Source organism: Bubalus kerabau, chromosome 4 (genome assembly GCF_029407905.1).
Source record: "Bubalus kerabau isolate K-KA32 ecotype Philippines breed swamp buffalo chromosome 4, PCC_UOA_SB_1v2, whole genome shotgun sequence".
NCBI classification, from domain to species: Eukaryota; Metazoa; Chordata; class Mammalia; order Artiodactyla; family Bovidae; genus Bubalus; species Bubalus kerabau.
The window spans coordinates 65,647,683-65,665,768 of NC_073627.1; the positions used below are offsets into that span (position 1 = coordinate 65,647,683).

General features: G+C 43.7%; 1 long non-coding RNA gene across 2 annotated transcripts in view; it reads right to left on the bottom strand.

The window, feature by feature from the left end:
* Positions 1 to 17,233, bottom strand: part of LOC129649784 (uncharacterized) — a 59,706-nt gene extending 42,473 nt beyond the window's left edge. The window contains exon 1 of one of the 2 annotated variants that reach the window (XR_008713271.1): positions 17,076 to 17,233. This is a non-coding gene — a long non-coding RNA (uncharacterized LOC129649784). Of the gene's footprint in view, positions 1 to 16,724; positions 16,863 to 17,075 lie in introns of those variants that run through there. The other variant, XR_008713272.1, reaches the window with a different exon arrangement.
* Positions 17,234 to 18,086: the final 853 nt, after the last annotated feature.

Here is an 18,086-nt window from a genome sequence, read left to right on the forward strand (position 1 = left end):
TAATAGGCCATCATGCTGGGGTTCCCAGTGATATGAGAGCAGGTAGAAGGAGGGGATAGCCTGGTAGGAAGCTGCTGTATAACACTATTGATGCACACACACACCATGAAATGAAGGGAAACAAAGACAAAGCCAACAAACATAGAGATTTTCAACAAGTATCATCTGATAAAAAGAAACCAATTTTAAGTTCAGTTCAGTCGCTCAGTCATGTCCAACAATTTGTGACCCCATGGACTGCAGTATGCCAGGCTTCCCTGCTCATCACCAACACCCAGAGCTTGCTCAAACTCATGTCCATCAAGTCAGTGATGCAATCCAACCATCTCATCCTCTGCTGTTCCCTTCTCCTCCTGCCTTCAATCTTTTCCAGTATCAGAGTCTATTCTAGTGAGTCAGTTCTTCGCATCAGGTGGCCAAAGTGCTGGAGTTTCAGAGTCAACATCAGTCCTTCCAGTGAACATTCAGGGCAGATTTCCTTTAGGATTGACTGGTTTGAATCCCCTGCAGTCCAAGGGACTCTCAAGATTCTTCTCCAACACAAAAGTTAAAGAGCATCATTCTTTGTTGCTTAACTTTCTTTATAATCCAACTCTCACATCCATACATGACTACTGGAAAAACCATAACTTTGACTAGACAGACCTTTGTTGGTCAACTAAAGTCTCTGCTTTTTAATATTCTTTCTAGGATGGTCATAGTTTTTCTTCCAAGAAGCAAGTATCCTTTAATTTCATGGATGCAGTCACTATCTGCAGTGATTTAAGAGCCAAGATTATAAATTCTGTCACTGTTTCCATTGTTTCCCCATCTATTTACCATGAAGTAATGGGTCCAGAGCGATTAACTTTGTTTTTTGAATGTTGTTTTAAACCAGATTTTTCACTCTCCTCTTTCACTTTCATCAAGAGGCTCTTTAATTCTCCTTCACAATCTGCAATAATGGTGGTCTTACCTGCATATCTGAGGTTATTAATATTTCTCCCTGAAATCTTGATTCTAGCTTGTGCTTCATCTGGCCTGGCATTTCACATGATGTATTCTACATACAAGTTAAATACACAGGATGACAATATACAACGTTGACATACTTCTTTCCCAATTTGGAAACAGTCCACTGTTCCATGTCCAGTTCTAACTGTTGTTTCTTGACCTGCATACAGGTTTCTCAGTAGTCAGGTAGGCTGGTTTGGTAATCTCATCTCTTTAGGAATTTTCCAGTTTGTTGTGATCCACACAGTCAAAGACTTATCATAGTCAAAGAAGCAGAAGTAGATTTTTTTTCTGGAAATCTCTTGCTTTTTCAATGATCCAGCAGATGTTGGCAATTTGGTCTCTGGTTCCTCTGCCTTTTCTAAATCCAGCTTGAACATCTAGAAGTTCTCATTTCACATACTACTGAAGTCTTGTTGAGAGAAGTTTGAGCATATTTTGCCAGCATGTGAGATGAGTGCAATTGTGTGGTAGTTTGAACATTCTTTGGGATTGGAATGAAAACTGACCTTTTCCAGTCCTATGGCCACTGCTGAGTTTTCCAAATTTGCTGGCATACTGAGTGCAGCACTTTCACAGCATCGTCTTTTAGGATTTGAAATAGCTTAGCTGGAATACCATCACCTCCACTAGCTTTGTTTGTAGTGATGCTTCCTAAGGATCACTTGACTTCTCACTCCATAATGTCTGGCTTTAGGCAAGTGATCATACCATCGTCATTATCTGGGTCATTAACATCATTTTTGTATAGTTCTTCTATGTATTCTTGCCACCTCTTCTTCATAACTTCTGCTTCTGTTAGGTCCATACCGTTTCTGTCCTTTATTGTGTCCACCTTTAAGCATTACTATCAACAAAGCTAGTGGAGGTGATGGAATTCCAGTTGAGCTATTTCAAATCCTGAAAGATGATGCTGTGAAAGTGCTGCACTCAATATGCCAGCAAATTTGGAAAACTCAGCAGTGGCCACAGGACTGAAAAAGGGCAGTTTTCATTTCAATCCCAAAGAAAGGCAATGCCAAAGAATGCTCAAACTATTGCACACTTGTACTCATCTCACATGCTAGTAAAGTAATGATCAAAATTCTCCAAGCCAGGCTTCAGCAATATGTGAACCATGAAATTCCTGATGTTCAAGGTGGTTTTAGAAAAGGCAGAGGAACCAGAGATCAAATTGCCAACATCCACTGGATCATGGAAAAAGCAAGAGAGTTCCAGAAAAACATCTATTTCTGCTTTATTGACTATGCCAAAGCCTTTGATTGTGTGGATCACAACAAACTGTGGAAAATTCTTCAAGAGATGGGAATACCAGACCACCTGACCTGCCTCTTGGGAAACATGTATGCAGGTCAGGAAGCAACAGTTAGAACTGGACATGGAACAACAGACTGGTTCCAAATAGGAAAAGAAGTACGCCAAAGCTCTATATTGTCACTGCTTATTTACCTTATATGCAGAGTACATCATGAGAAATTCTGGGTTAGATGAAGCATAAGCTGGAATCAAGATTGCTGGAAGAAATTTCAATAACCTCAGATATGCAGATAACATCACCCTTATGGCAGAAAGTGAAGAAGAACTAATGAGCCTCTTGATGAAAGTGAAAGAGGAGAGAGAAAAAGTTGGCTTAAAATTCAACATTCAGAAAACTAAGATCATGGCATCTAGTCTCATTACTTCATGGCAAATAGATGGGGAAACAGTAGGAAAAAAAAAAGAAAGAAAGAAAAACAGTGGCAGACTGCAGCCATGAAATTAAAAGATGCTTACTCCTTGAAAGAAAAGCTATGACCAACCTAGACAACATATTAGAAAGCAGAGACATTACTTGGCCAACAAAACTCCATCTAGTCAAAGCCATGGTTTTTCCAGTAGTCATATATGGATGTGGGAGTTGGACTATGAAGAAAGCTGAGTGATGAAGAATTGGTGCTTTTGAACTGGGGTGTTGGAGAGGACTCTTGAGAGTCCCTTGGACTGCAAGGAGATCCAACCAGCCCATCCTAAAGGAAATCAGTCCTGAATGTTCATTGGAAGGACTGATGATGAAGCTGAAACTCCAAAACTTTGACCACCTAATGCGAAGAACTGACTTACTGGAAAAGACCCTGATGCTGGGAAAGATTGAAGGCGGGAGGAGAAAGGGACAACAGAGGATGAGATGGTTGAATGGCATCACTGACTCAATGGACATGAGTTTGAGTAAACTCCTGGAGTTGGTGATGGACAGGGAGGCCTGGCATGGTGCAGTCCATGGGTTCGCAAAGAGTCGACGCAACTGAGTGACTGAACTGGACTTGCACGAAACGTTCCCTTGGTATCTCTAATTTTCTTGAAGATCTCTTGTCTTTCACATTCTATTGTTTTCCTCTATTTCTTTGCATTGATCCCTAGGAAGGCTTTCTTCTATAGTTCTTCAGGCATTCTGTCGATCAGATTTAATCCATTGAATCTGTTTGTCACTTCCACTGTATAATCATAAGGGATTTGATGTAGGTCATACCTGAATGGTCTAGTGGATTTCCCTACTTTTTTCATTTTAAGTCTGAATTTGGCAATAAGGAGTTCATGATCTTAGCCACAGTCTTTTTTTCTTTTTCTTTTTTTCTTTTTTTTTTTTTTTGCTGACTGTATAGAGCTTCTCCATCTTCAGCTGCAAATAATGTAATTAATCATTTCAGTATTGACCATCTAGTAATGTTCATGTGTACAGTCATCTCTTGGTTGTTGAAAGAGGGTGTTTTCTATGATCAGTGTGTTCTCTTGGCAAAACTGTTAGCCTTTGCCCTCTTCATTTCGTACTCCAAAACCAAAGTTGCCTGTTATTCCAGGTATCTCTTGACTTCCTATTTTTGCATTCCAGTCTCCTATGATGAAAAAGACTTTTTTTTTTTTTTTTTTTGGTGTGAGTTCTAGAAGGTCTTGTAGGTTATCACAGAACTGTTCAGCTTCTTCAGCATTAGTGTTTGGGGGTATAGTCTTGGATTAATGTGATATTCAAAGATTTGCCTTGGAAATGAACAGAGACCTTTCTGTCGTTTTTGAGATTGCACCCAAGTACTGCACTTTGTGTTGACTATGAGGGCTACTCCATTTCTTCCAAGGGATTCTTTCCTGCTGTAGTTGATATAATGGTCATCTGAATTTTTTTTTTTTTTTTTACTTTACAATATTGTATTGGTTTTGCCATACATTCACATGTATCCGCCACAGATGTACACGTGTTCCCAATCCTGAAGCCCCCTTCCCACCTCAAATTAGCCCATTCCGGTCCATTTTAGTTTGATTCCTAAAATGTTGATGCTCACTCTTGCCATCTCCTGTTTGACGACTCACAATTTAGCTTGATTCATGAACCTAACCTTCCGGGTTCCTATGCAATAGTGTTCTTTAAAGCACTGGACTTTACCTCCATCACCAGTCACATCTACAACTGGGCATTGTTTCCACTTTAGCTCAGCCTCTTCATTCTTTTTGGAGCCATTTCTCCACTCTTCTCCAGTAGCATATTGGGCACCTACCGACTTGGGGTGTTCATCTTTCAGTGTCATATCTTTTAACCTTTTCACACTGTTCATGGTGTTCTCGAGGTAAGAATACTGAAGTGGTTTGCCATTCCCTTCTCCAGTGGACCATGTTTTGTCAGAACTCACCACCATGACTTGTCCATCTTGGTGACCCTACATGACATGGCTCATAGTTTCACTGGGTTAGACAAGGCTGTGAGCCAAGTGATCAGTTTGGCTAGTTTTCTGTAATTGTGGTTTCCATTCTGCCTGCCCTCTGATGGATAAGGATAAGAGGCTTGTAGAAGCTTCCTGATGAGAGGGACTGGATATGGGGGAATCTCAGTCTTGGTCTGATGGGCAGGGCCATGCTCAATAAATCTTTAATCCAATTTTCTGTTGATGGGTGGGGCTGTGTTTCCTCCCTGTAGTTTAGCCTGAGGTCAAACTATGGTAGGGGTTATGGCAGCAACCTCCTTCAAAAGGACTTATGCAGGCACTGTTGTATTCAATGCCCCTGACCCCATGGCAGGTCAGTGTTGACCTCTGCCCGAGACTCCTGGATACTTACAGGCAAGTGTGGCTCAGTCTCTAGTAGAGTCATTGCTCCTTTCTCCTGGGTCCCAGTACACACAAGGTTCTGTTTGTGCTTTCCAAGAGTCTGTTTCCCCAGTCCCCTGTAAGTTCTGTAATCAAATCCCACTGGCCTTCAGAATTAAATTCTCTGGGGTTCTCAGTCCCTTTTCTGGATCTCAAGGTTAGGAAATCTGTTGCAGGCCCTAGAACTTTCACAACAGTGTGAGAACTTTTTTGGGACGATTGTTCTCCAGTTTGTGGGTTGTCTACTCAATGGCTCTGTGGTGGGGCTCACACACCACACCTCCCAGGTCTGCTGCAGTCAGAGCCCCTGTCCCTGAAGCAGGCCACTGCTGACCCGTGCTTCTGCAGGAGACACTCAGACACTCAAAGCCAGGGACCCCAGTCTCTTGTGGGGTCTCTGGATCCTGGTACACACAAGGTTTTGTCTGAGCCCTCCAAGCATCTCTGGCAGTTATGGGGTTTGGTTCTAAACGTGATTTCACCCCTCCTACCATCTTGTTGGGGGTTCTCCTTTGCCCGTGGACATGGTGTATCTTTTTTTGGTGGGATTTCAAACAACTATGAACTGATAAAAAGAAACCAACTTTAAGTTAAAAGTAGAAGTAAAAGAAATCAGTGGGGTGGGAGGAATAATAGCTCAGAGTAACAAAAGGGCCCAGAGAAGGACACACTGGTTTAGTCAGAGCCTGGGGGAGAGACCAGGACTGAATTAGATGGAGGGGAGTGTGATGTATATGCTATCAATGTCAGGGCCCTTGGAGGTAGCCACCCATGAGGAGGAACAAGCAAAGAGGGCTGAGAGCCAGGGCTGCCTGGAAACAGCATCCTTGGTCCCTCTGCTGGGACCACAGAGTCCTGCTCAGGGCGGGGCAGAGCACTGCTTATTAGCAATCCAGTCTCATAATTAGATACTGACCAACACCAAGCCGGGGGATTCCCTCATGGCTCAGACAGTAAAGAATCTGCCTGCAATGCAGGAGACCTGGGTTTGATCCCTGGGTCGGGAAGATCCCCTGGAGAAGGGAATGGCAACCCACTCCAGTATTCTTGCCTAGAGAATTCTATGGACAGAGCAGCCTGGAGGGCTACCGTCCCTGTGGTCAAGAAGAGTCAGGCACGAATGAATGATTAACCCACACAATGCCAAGCTAAGGTAAGAATATCCAAATGCAACGTTCTTTACTAGATGGAAGTACTATGGAAAATTGCATTCCTGAGTTTTCTGGACAGGACGCCCCTCCCTCGAAATCCAGGCGTCCCATATTGGAGCCTATGCTTTCTCGAAGGTATTAGCAGAAGGTGAGTTTTGACAATTTGCTCCAGGAAAATACAGACCAAAGAGAAGTATCAATCACACATTTGTTACAGCTGCTGTTGAGTCTCTTTCACAGAAACAGAAGCCAATATAAAGACTCAGCCTTAAAATGTGTTACCAACCACCTGCAGCCATTGGGAAGCCAGGTAAAAATCCATGACAAGCTCTACCTCTTACAGACAAGGTGCCTGGATGGTGCTTCCAGGGAGACTGATGGGATGATTAGTGGTCAGAGCTGCCACTATGACAGCTATAGTCATCATTTCTGAGACAAGCTACTCTCCAGAGTGCAAACACAGTTACACAAAACAGAGGCCCTGAGCAGCCATTTCTAAAGACCAAGGATTTGGACTTCCCTGCTGGTTAAGAATCTGCCAGCAGGGGACATGGGTTCAATCCCTGGTCCAAGAAGTTTCCACATGCTGTGGGGTAACTAAGCCCATGTGCCACAGCTACTGATCCCAAGCTCTACTGAAGCCTGCAAGTTCAAAAGCCCTTGCTCTGCAATAAAAGAAGCCAATACAATGAGAAGCTCACACACCACAACTAGAGAGAAGCCCCCACTTGCCACAACTAGAAAAAAATCCCTCTCAAAGACCCAGCACAAACAAAAATAAATTAATAACATTTTAAAAATAATAACAATAAACACCAAGTAGTTAACATAGGAAGGGTCCTGTTAGAAGCTGTGCATTTGGCTTAGACCACCCGGGAGAAATATCAATAACCTCAGATATGCAGATGACACCACCCTTATGGCAGAAAGTGAAGAGGAACTCAAAAGCCTCTTGATGAAAGTGAAAGTAGAGAGTGAAAATGTTGGCTTAAAGCTCAACATTCAGAAACGAAAATCATGGCATCTGGTCCCATCACTTCATGGGAAATAGATGGGGAAACAGTGTCAGACTTTATTTATCTGGGCTCCAGAATCACTGCAGATGGCGACTGCAGCCATGAAATTAAAAGACGCTTACTCCTTGGAAGGAAAGTTATGACCAACCTAGATAGGACATTCAAAAGCAGAGACTACTTTGCCAACAAAGGTTCATCTAGTCAAGGCTATGGTTTTTGCTGTGGTCATGTATGGATGTGAGAGTTGGACTGTGAAGAAGGCTGAGCGCTGAAGAATTGATGCTTTTGAACTTTGGTGTTGGAGAAGACTCTTGAGAGTCCCTTGGACTGCAAGGAGATCCATCCAGTCCATTCTGAAGGAGATCAGCCCTGGGATTTCTTTGGAGGGAATGATGCTAAAGCTGAAACTCCAGTACTTTGGCCACCTCATGTGAAGAGTTGACTCATTGGAAAAGACTCTGATGCTGGGAGGGACTGGGGGCAAGAGGAGAAGGGGACGACAGAGGATGAGATGGCTGGATGGCATCACTGACTCAATGGACATGAGTCTGAGTGAACTCCGGGAGTTGGTGATGGACAGGGAGGCCTGGCGTGCTGCAATTCATGGAGTCGTGAAGAGTCGGACATGACTGAGCGACTGATCTGATCTGATCTGACACTTGTGAGATGTATGGGCTTCCCTCATTGCTCAGTTGGTAAAGAATCTGTCTGCAATGCAGGAAACCCTGGTTCAATTCCTGGGTCAGGAAGATCCACTGGGAAAGGGATAGGCTCTCACTCCAGTATTCTTGGGCTTTCCTCGTGGCTCAGCTGGTAAAGAATCCACCCGTATTGCAGGATGTTGAGGTCCTTTAATGGACTGGAACCTGGTGGTCCAGAGTCCATGACGAGAAAGTGAAAGAAGGAAAAAGGCTAATATTTCCTGTGTTATGTAGCTCACTTTCGCATTCCAGGAAATCAGCCAGAAATAGAGAGAGAGAGAGAGAGAAAGAAAGACAGACACAGGGACCCAAGCTCTGATGGAGCAAAGGTGTTTTAATCAACATGGTGTGGGCATATATACTGTAGTTATTCTCAGCAAAGATAAAGATTAAAATTCAAGACTTACAAAACATAGGCGATCCATATTAAAGAGAGAAAGAGTTGTAAACAATCACTTTTATGGTATGGTTCACAAGAAGGAAGAGGGTACTTATCACCATATTGAAAAACTAATGAAGGCAAGGCCTGGATCCCTCAACCCCAGAGAGGCTTGCCTCTTCTCTTAATTCCTGAATATTCAGGAATTAATAAGGAACAGAGGATTCCTGACAGATCCAAAACAGCACACTGGAAGCCTCCTGTTAAATGTTTCCTGACAGCAGGAGACCTGGGTTCCATCCCTGGGTTGGGAAGATCCCCTGGAGAAGGGAAAAGCTACCCACTCCTGGCCTGGAGAATTCCATGGACTGTATAGTCCATGGGGTCACAAAGAATTGGACACAACTTGGCGACTTTCACTTCAACTTCATACTTGTGAGACCTAACATGTTTGTGTCCATAGACCGTGAAGATTCTAAAACACTCCATGGCCTCTGTACAATAGACACAGTAGTCAAGAGGAGGCATTTCAGAGTTCAACAGACTTAGATGGGGACCATATCCTGCTAATTGCAATGACCAGGCTCCCTTCTCTCTAAAATAGACAATAATAATAGCTCCTAGGGAGTTAGAAGGTGTTATAAAATCAAATGGCATGTAAAATCCTTGGCAAAATAAGGATTCCACAAAAGTTACTGTTGTTTGCAGGACTTAATTGTACTAGTGAGGTAAAACAACTAGAAACAGAGTTTAGAAACAAAGTCAGTTTTCAGCCCTAGCTCAGTGCTCTTTAGCTGGATTTCAATCTCAAATTATTATTAAATGTCAGTGTGATGTCAGTTAAAGTTATGATCCAACAAGATTCTGAGCAGGAGGTGTCTTAATGGTACTTGTTTGGTCTTAATCTTGTGAAACTCTCCTCATGCTCAGACATCTCTTTTTGCTCATATCTGAGGAGAACATGGGATGGCCTGATGTCTTGTCTGATCACCGGTCATTTACTGCTGAGTACAGAAGAAGTTAACCAGTGCCCACCAACCCTCTGTGTTCACTACATCTGATTTGTAGCCCACCATATCTGTAAGCATCCATGATCTTTATATCTTAATACAAGCTCCTTCACAAAATTTTGTACAAATCCTTAAACGTGAAAGAATATTTTAACACAAGTTAATCCTTTAGCTAAAGGAGATATACTGCTCAGCAAATTCAACGTAATAAAAACTGTTGTCTCTAAAAAGGAAGGTGTCTTTTAACTGAAAATTCAACTGAAGGGAGTTGTCCTGAGCTTGAACCGAGAAAGTGCTCAGTCAGAAGAGTACAAAAAAATCCTTTATCTTCATCAACATCATCATTCAAAATACCAGATTATTTTCCCTCATATGACTGCAACTTGAACTATTCTGTATTTGTTTTCATCAGTACTTGGAGAAAGAAAACTACAATGACACTTTTTTTGAGCAATGTAGAAAGCAGCTTTCATTTCTTTCTAATTTAAATGATTTTCTCTCTTTTATTTTACAATAAAAAAATTAAAACGACTACAATTAATTTTTCAGTCAATGTATTTTGCGGTGCCAAAATTTTTAAATGTGTAGCCACTGCTGACCCTTGAAACAACAAGAGTTTGAACTGCAGGGGTGCACTTACACAGGGATTTTCTCAACAGTCAGTACTGCAGCTTGACCAGCTGGTTGAACTGCAGACACTGAGCTCACTATAAATTATAGGCAGCTTGTTAACTGCTCATAGGGTAGCCCTCACCCTTACGTTGTTGAAATGAAAGTGAAAGTGAAGTCTCTCAGTCGTGTCCAACTCTCTGCGACCCCATGGACTGTAGCCTACCAGGCTCCTCTGTCCGTGGGATTTTCCAGGCAAGAGTGCTGGAGTGAGCTGCCATTTCCTACTGCAATTCTGTTCTGGCAATTTCCTACCATAATTTAAAATCACCAGAAGAGGGCAGAGCTAAACATGTGACACTTGGATGGCTGGGCATGAATGGGAAGGCACTTTCAAAATGAAGCTGTGTTCTATTTTTGACTGGAATTTAGCACCTCAGTTGCAATATTTACCCAGCATAGAGACTTGCCAAGAAGACTTGCAACCTTGTTTCTCTTCCACACAAATAGGAGAATAAAAATCATCACCACAACAGAATAAATGCAGTAAAATGCTTGGCCTTAACAGAACAAAGATATGGAAGAATCTAACATTTATAATACCTTATACCTTGCTGAATTCTATGCATACACATTTATGTGGAACAATTAAATCGCTTATAAATCAAACCAGCAATATTTTGTGTGTGTGTACACGCATGCTCAGTCACTCAGTCATGTCTCTTTGCAACCCCATGAATTGTAGCCCACAAGGCTCCATCCATGGAATTTTCCAGGCAAGAATACTGGAGCAGGTTGCCATTTCCTACTCCAGGGGATCTTCCTGACCCAGGGATTAAACCCACATCTCTTGCATTTCCTACACTGGCAGGTGGATTGTGTACCATTGTGCTACCTGGGAAGCCCCCAGAAATACTGAGTATGTGATAATAGTAGATAAAAACATCTATAAAAATTAATCTGTAAAAAACAACTTTATATCTGTGCCTGCATTACATAACTTCTTAATCTAGAATACATATCCTATAGACAAGATTACTGAAAAGGTTTAAAATTTTTCTCTCCAAGATTGTTTGAAATTTTGACAAACTCACAAATAATTATTTTATTCTCAATCTTCATATTCTGTGACTTCAATGTTCCACAAACCCTTATACTTCAAAGTAAAATTCAGAAGAACATGCATATAAATATATAAAAGAAGGAAAATCAGAATTAGGCTTTGCTGCTGCTGCTGCTAAGTCACTTCAGTCATGTCCAATGCTGTGCGACCCCAGAGACGGCAGCCCACCAGGCTCCACCGTCCCTGAGATTCTCCAGGCAAGAACACTGGAGTGGGTTGCCATTTCCTTCTCCAATGCATGAAGGTGAAAAGTGAAAGTGAAGTCGCTCAGTCGTGTCTGACTTCTAGTGACCCCATGGACTGCAATAAATACTAAATTAGATTAAATTTAATCATCTTTTTTTTTTTTTTTAAGATAGGGATTTATTCAGAGTTACACTTCCAGGTCTGAATATCTGCATTTTACTTCTCAACTTTTTCAAATAAGAGCAATGAAAGAATTGAACAGAGAAAGTTCCTGTAAGGAATTAAGAGATGGATTAGCTACACTGAAGATTCCATCAACCACCTGGAGACCAGCTTCATCTCTCTCAGATGAGCAGTTTCTCAATGACACACAGAAAGTGAACCAAAGCCTTAATGAGCCATCTGGGAAAGAGCCTGGGTCATTAAGTTTGTGTTAGCCCAGCAGCCCTCATTGGAAAAGGTGATGGCAGCCCACTCCAGTACTCTTGCCTGGAAAATCCCATAGATGGAGGAGCCTGGTGGGCTGCAGCCCATGGAGTCACAAAGAGTCAGACACGACTGAGCAACTTCACTTTCACTTTTCACTTGCATGCATTGGAGAAGGAAATGGCAACCCACTCCAGTGTTCTTGCCTGGAATCCCAGGGAAGGGGAAGCCTAGTGGGCTGCCATCTATGGGGTCGCACAGAGTCAGACAAGACTGAAGCGACTTAGCAGCAGCAGCAGCAGCAGCCCTCATCAGCTGAGCTCAACCTCATGAGAATTCAAAGGTAGGAACTCCTTGGAGTTAAGAAAAAAGGTAAAAAGCACCTTCTATAGAGAAGCAGCAACTAATTTTCACAGAACACATTTTGTAGAGCAAGCCTTCCCAAAGCTGGCTGATCAAAACCCCTATTTCCAGAAGTCAACCTCAGGCCCAGCCAATTGAACTTTCCAAAAGGAGGGGCCAGGTTAGAATCTTAGGAAGCTCTCTAGGCAGCATAATAATGTGTCATAGAGGAGTAACAGATGAGGCTACAGCCCCAGCCAGAAAGTCACTGAAGGGAACCTGCAGGTGTGAGTGAGGGCTCTGGTGTCACCTCAGGTGAGGGTGAGCAGCTTCAGCAGGTGTGACAGGATCGCTTATCTGTGGGGAAGGAGCTGAGGGGCAGAAGGGGACCATGGAAGCCAAGTAAGAGGCTTAAGTGAGCTGCACCAGAGTGATGACAAGGAAGAGAAATGAGGCCCAAGTTTCTAAAGAGAAAGCTGACCCTTAAACATCTCAGGTCAGAATAGTGCAGGTCCACTTACACATGGATTTTGTTCAGTAGTAAACACTTCAGAACAACATGCTCCACATAGAACCATGGCTTCAGGCTGATGGATACCCATAACTTACAGGAGGATGCTTTACTATGGAGGGGTACCAGTTGGAGGCCTTTGCCCCCACCTGTGTGAGGGGCAGCAGTGTCTCTGAATCAACAGCTTTGGCAACAGGTCAGCTGTGGGAGGTGAAGACGAGGTACAAGATGTAGAGTCATCTTTCCTGGGTTTGGATTCCACCTGCTGCTCACAAAACTATATGACTTGCCAAGTGACACTAAGTTTCAGTTTTCACATCATAAAATGGAAGTAGGATTAAATAAACAAACGGTTTAAATTTAAATTAATCAATTTAAGACCACCTGACCTGCCTCTTGAGAAACCTATATGCAGGTCAGGAAGCAACAGTTAGAACTGGACATGGAACAACAGACTGGTTCCAAATAGGAAAAGGAGTACATCAAGGCTGTATATTATCACCCTGATTATTTAACTTCTATGCAGAGTACATCATGAGAAACGCTGGGCTGGAAGAAGCACAAGCTGGAATCAAGATTGCTGGGAGAAATATCAATAACCTCAGATATGCAGATGACACCACCCTTATGGCAGAAAGTGAAGAGAAATTAAAAAGCCTCTTGATGAAAGTGAAAAAAAGGTGGCTTAAAGCTCAATATTCAAAAAATGAAGATCATGGCATCTGGTCCCATCACTTCATGGGAAATCGATGGAGAAACAGTGGAAACAGTGTCAGACTTTATTTTGGGGGGCTCCAAAATCACTGCAGATGGTGACCACAGCCATGAAATTAAAAGAGGCTTACTCCTTGGAAGGAAAGTTATGACCAACCTAGACAGCATATTCAAAAGCAGAGACATTACTTTGCCAACAAAGGTCCATCTAGACAAGGCTATGGTTTTTCCAGTAGTCATGTATGGATGTGTGAGTTGGACTGTGAAGAAAGCTGAGCACTGAAGAATTGATGCTTTTGAAGTGTGGTGTTGGAGAAGACTCTTGAGAGTCCCTTGGACTGCAAGGAGATCCAACCAGTCCATTCTGAAGATCAGCCCTGGGATTTCTTTGAAGGAATGATGCTAAAGCTGAAACTCCAGTACTTTGGCCACCTCATGTGAAGAGTTGACTCACTGGAAAAGACTCTGATGCTGGGAGGGATTGGGGGCAGGAGGAGAAGGGGACCACAGAGGATGAGATGGCTGGATGGCATCACTGACTCGATGGACGTCAGTCTGGGTGAACTCCAGGAGTTGGTGATGGACAGGGAGGCCTGGCGTGCTGCGATTCATGTGGTTGCAAAGAGTCGGACACGACTTAGCAACTGAACTGAACTGAACTGAACTGAAGCTGCTGCTGCTAAGTCACTTCAGTCATGTCCGACTCTGTGCAACCCCATGGACTGCAGCCCACCAGGCTCCCCCATCCCTGGGATTCTTCAGGCAAGAACACTGGAGTGGGTTGCCATTTCCTTCTCCAGTGCATGAAAGTGAAAAGTGAAAGTAAAGTTGCTCAGTCGTGTCTGACTTAGCGACCCCGTGGACTGCAGCCTACCAGGCTCCTCGGTCCATGGGGTTTTCCAGGCAAGAGTACTGGAGTGGGGTGCCATTGCCTTCTCAGACTAAACTGGAGATCCTTGTTAAACACTGAGCAGAGTGCTTGGCCCTTCAACATGCTGGCTGCTTTTCATAGGTTTTTGCTTCTAATAATGTTGCTGTAAAAACGTAATTCATTGAGGCCTACTTGGTGGATCAGATCCTAAAAAATCTGCCTGCAACCCAGGAAACATGGGTTTGATCCCTGGGGAAGATCCCCTGGAGAAGGAAGTGACAACCCACTCCAGTATTTTTGCCTGGAGAATACCATGGAGAGAGGACTGTGGCAGGCTACAGTCCATGGGTCACAAAGAATCAGCACGACTGAGTGACTAATGCTTCCACTTTCCCTTTTGGGGCAAGGTCTACTTTGGGGGAGGCACTGTGAAAATAAACACTTTTTTTAAAAATGGAAAAAAAGCTCCCTGATGACAGAGATAAGGGACCTGAGACCACTTTCAGTTTCCCCCTTAACTGCTACTGGCATACTTATTTACTTATTCTGCGAAACACAGAAGTGCTGAAGTATGGAAACAACTTAGTTTTGTTACCACAATCCTCAAAGCTACAGATCATCTACAGGATGTGTCTCATGGCATCAAGAACAAGAAATAAGTCCCAGTTCCCTGAATCTCCTCATTCCTAACACCTTGGACGGAGGCAACCAACGAGACCATGTGAACTCACTCAACCTGCATTTGCCATGGACCTAATCATCCCTCCCATGCTTTCCTGCTCACACTGAGGAAAGTATCACCCACGTGTAGGCCCTCACTGCTGAAACCCACAGCGAGTCTCAAACTTCTGCTTTGTCAGGATACAATTCTTTCTTTGGCCATGCTGCACTGCATGTGGATCTTAGTTCCCTAATGAGGGATCAAACCCAGGCCCCCTACAGTGGAAGCACAGAGTCCTAGCCACTGGACCACCAGGGAAGTCCCATGATACTGCTTTAAAGGATGTGCCCATTGCAGTTGTCAACTGAAATTACACTCTCAAATGAGCACCCAATAAATTGGCAGATTTTAAAATCAAGTCAATATATCCTCTGTGAGTGTAACTTTTGTCTTATTAGATAACAAACTTCAGCACATACTTTTCCCAAATATTGTGAAATCAGTCAGCATACAAAGACCACTGTATTTCAGTTTTGTAACTAACACCTGGGCAGAAGGGTGGTGGATGCACCAACAGGGCCCCTCAAAGACCCTCTGCCACTAGGTGCAGGAATCACAGAGCCTGTCTCCTGAACAGCTCCTGTTTGCAAAGCATTAACTCAAGATTCGGAGAAGGCAGTGGCACCCCACTCCAGTACTTTTGCCTAGAAAATCCCATGGACGGAGGAGCCTGGTAGGCTGCAGTCTGTGGGGTTGCTGAGAGTCGGGCATGACTGAGCGACTTCACTTTCACTTTTCACTTTCATGCATTGGAGAAGGAAATGGCAACCCACTCCAGTGTTCTTGCCTGGAGAATCCCAGGGAGGGGAAGCCTGGTTGGCTGCCATCTATGGGGTCGCACAGAGTCGGACACAACTGAAGCAACGCAGCAGCAGCAGCAGCAACTCAAGATTGGCATCTAAGTTAAGTCATGCAGGATTTCTCCTCGGATCTTGCCTTTGCTTCCACTGCCATCTATTTGGAATCTGAAGCTCCCCTCCCATTTTAGTAAATATTGGCTGCATTTGTAATAGAAAACTAGAAAGAAAGGTTTTCTGCACTGTGTCCTGTGACCCATGTTTCTAACTGTCCTCTTCCCCGTCCACCTTCAATAGATATACAGACAACATACAACCAATATTTAATACAAAATGAGACGATTTTCAGATTCCATTCGTGCCAATCCCTAATTTCAGTTATATTTTGACTTTGCTTTCAAGGCTAGCCTATTCTCATGCCCCTTACAGGATCAGTAAGACCTTCAATACGGACCATCTGGTGCCTCAAGAAGTTTGGCCTTTGAAAACAATGACACCCAAGCACCTTACTCCTACCTGTAGGCTCAAGTGTGGTCTCTCTAAACTCATGGATATCCGTACATGCCAACACATTTCTGAGCAGCACCCTTAGCCCATCCCTTCAGTCTCTGATCAAAACTGACCTTCTTCGAGATGATTGTTCCAAGTGAACTGGTGACACCAACATTTTTATATGAAACATCATGGGAAAATTCTCATTTTTAAAGTCCTCCTCTGAGGGCAGTATTTAAAGTACATCTTGGGGTCCTTATTGTTCACACAGATTTCTAGGCTACTAATACTTGCTCCACTCTTCCTAGGCTGTCTTCGATCTTTGAATCCCTAGTATTTACTACAAAGATCCCCAACATCTTTCTCAAACAGCTTTAAAAATGTCCAGGATTCTTTACAGAACATTCACAGAAGTCACAGGATTACTTTGTTAAAGAAAACACTCATACTCAACCTCATTAATGGATGTGCTTGGACTATTAACCACCAAGAACACAGGGAAATTGAGAATCTGTTTCAGTCAGAAGTTCTTGTTCTCACAAAGGCAGGGTGGTGTGGAGAAAAGCAACTGACCTGACTGTCAGGAGACAGATTTCTGGCTGTCCAAAGTACTTCAGCCACAGGTAAGTCACTCCTTTCTGAGCTCGAGTGACCTCACCTGTCAACTCCACTCCCAACTCCCATCATCACTGACCTTCGGATGTATCACCCATCCAGTAAATCACCAGCCAGAGAGGTGTGCACTGCTTCGCTTTTGCTGCACCCAGTGCTGGGGCAGAGTCAACATTATCCCCACCCTGTACCTCCACCAGCCCCCAGAAGCACCCCTTTTCCTCCCACCAGCCCTCAGGGATGGTTCTCTGCATCCACATGAAACATTTCCACACTATTTTCAAACATTTTCCCTTACACACCCCTACTCACTCAGTGCAGAGGTCAAAGTCTCCTAACACACAGCAAACACAGACGGTGCCAGCGCTCTGTCATCTTCCCATGAGCCACCAATAAAGAAAGCCCACCTGCACTGCATCTCCCCTTCCCAGTCTCTTTTCACACACAGGTGTTGCTACTCGTGTCCCAGGTCAACCCTGAGCTGAGCTACACATCCTATTCCTCTGATACTCTCAGGACCACACACTATCCATCAATTCTCCCTCTCTGTCTCCCCAGCTCACCCTGACCCTTCATCCAGCTTCAGCATGCAGAGATCTGGCCAGTGTCCCCATCAAAAAACACACATACATCCAACTCAGACTGCTCTCTACAAGGTTACTAACAATAACTTTGGCAAATTCAATGACTACTTTTAAATCTCACTCTTCCTTGACCTCTTAGCATTGTTTGGTATCACTTACTCCTCCATCTGTCTTTTATCTCTCTCTGCCCCACCTCTCTAACTGCTCTTCACCTGTCCCATGCAGCTTTCCCCTGCTCATTGCATAAAAATTCATCTGCATGTCAGGCCCTGCTTGATTCTCATCCTGTGGGCACTCTTCAATGCCTAACAGCTTCAGGGATCATCTGCGCAATCAAAGACTCCATCTCTCTCACCCTAGGCTCTGTCTCCTGACCTCTAGGCACAAATAATTGATTATTTTTGTGTATATTTCAGTACACTATCCTCAAATTCCATAAGACCTAAACTGAACAACAATTATGCTCACAAGTCCTCCAGGTGATTCTAATGCCTGCTCACATTTGAGCACCACTAGTCTACCAGTTGGAGAAGGCAATGGCACCCCACTCCAGTACTCTTGCCTGGAAAATCCCATGGACGGAGGAGCCTGGTAGGCTGCAGTCCAGGGGATTGCGAAGAGTCAGACACAACTGACCGACTTCACTTTCAGTTTTCACTTTCATGGATTGGAGAAGGAAAAGGCAATCCACTCCAGTATTCTTTCTTGGAGAATCCCAGGGATGGCAGAGCTTGGTGAG